The 1,439-nt window shown below is 28.8% G+C and overlaps 1 long non-coding RNA gene across 1 annotated transcript in view; it reads left to right on the forward strand.

Moving 5' to 3' along the window:
* The window catches only part of LOC111617622, a 4,610-nt gene extending 3,226 nt beyond the window's left edge, over nucleotides 1-1,384 (forward strand). Inside the window, exon 2 of the long non-coding RNA XR_002755452.1 lies at nucleotides 1,238-1,384. This is a non-coding gene — a long non-coding RNA (uncharacterized LOC111617622). The remainder of the gene's footprint in view (nucleotides 1-1,237) is intronic.
* The last annotated feature ends 55 nt before the right edge of the window (nucleotides 1,385-1,439 follow it).

Consider the following 1,439-nt stretch of genomic DNA (forward strand, 5'->3'; position numbering starts at 1 on the left):
AAAACAATTTACCACAACAGACCAGACATCACACTCATTGACAAACACAATAAAATCACATACATTATAGACATAGCCATTCCAAACACTCACAATGTACAAAACACATGCACTGAAAAAATTAGCAAGTACACAGAACTCACCCAAGAAATAAGGCATTTGTGGAGGATGGATAGGGTGCTTATTGTACCTGTCGTTCTCTCCTGTACAGGTGTGATACCACACACACTACACAAAAGCCTGGGAACATTACAGTTGAATAGAAGTACATACATCACAAGGCTGCTATATTGAATACATGCCGTATTGTTAGGAAATTCCTGAACACAGACACTGACACACTTATTTAATTTTAGTTTTGTTTTGGTTGCTATGCCTTGACTCTGGTCTGGCATAATACATAGCCATCGGTGTGAACCAAGTATAACCCACTAAACCCAACATAATAATAATCAGAACTAATACAATATGTAATTTAATTCTATTTAATTGATAATTTACTAACATAAAATATTAAATTCTGTAATTAAATCAAAATCTAGAGAAAATAATTTTAATTTGGATTTATTTTAGTAATATATTTTAAAAATGTATTATTCAAATGTGTCAGAACAATATGATAATACACTTGCTCATCCAAACAGAAAATTTCTTTTCAAATAGAAAACATACAGCTTTAAATCTCATTGTTGTGGATCAGGTTATAACATTAATTAATCCAGACATCCATCGTGAAATTTAGAAAACTAAAAACATATTTTTTAAATTTCGATTTGAACAGCCACATATCTTCTGACTGACAAGGACTAATCAGATGACACTATCATCCAATATATGTCAGTCAGCAGAAATGTGGCTGTTCACAATGGGATTCAAAAAATATTTTTTTTAGTTTTCTAAATTTTACGATGTATTTCTGGATTAGAAAAAAAACAGTTGGCTTCAATCAGATATGAAACATATTTTTTGATGGAATGTCAAATAATATAATTGAGATTTCTCAAACACTAATATAAGAATACTATAATTACTAAATTTCAACAGCTTAGTGATTAGAACTGTCATAATTTTGTTTAAGGATATATAAAGGATAAGGTTTATATCCTCATTAAAATATATTTTTGGATCTTAGTTTTTCATTATATGCCTATTATTTTGTATCATTAGTATTTGCCATATATATTTTGAGTGTTATGTTTATTAACAAAAGTTATCATATTTTTTTCTTTATCTGTAGGCAGTCAGAAATGCTGTATTGGATCGGTCACCTGAATTTAAAGATGCAAGAATTCATTCATATCTCAATGTTACTGCAGTGTATGATCTTCTTACAATTGCATTAGTGAGACGGAATCAATTTCAAATCTTAGGCGAGGTAATTTTTTAAATTTAAAAGATTAAAACAATTGAAAACCATTTTTAAGATTATGATTATTATT

Source organism: Centruroides sculpturatus, unplaced genomic scaffold (assembly GCF_000671375.1).
Source record: "Centruroides sculpturatus isolate CEXI.00-Female unplaced genomic scaffold, Cexi_2.0 scaffold4453, whole genome shotgun sequence".
In the NCBI taxonomy this organism is placed as follows: Eukaryota; Metazoa; Arthropoda; class Arachnida; order Scorpiones; family Buthidae; genus Centruroides; species Centruroides sculpturatus.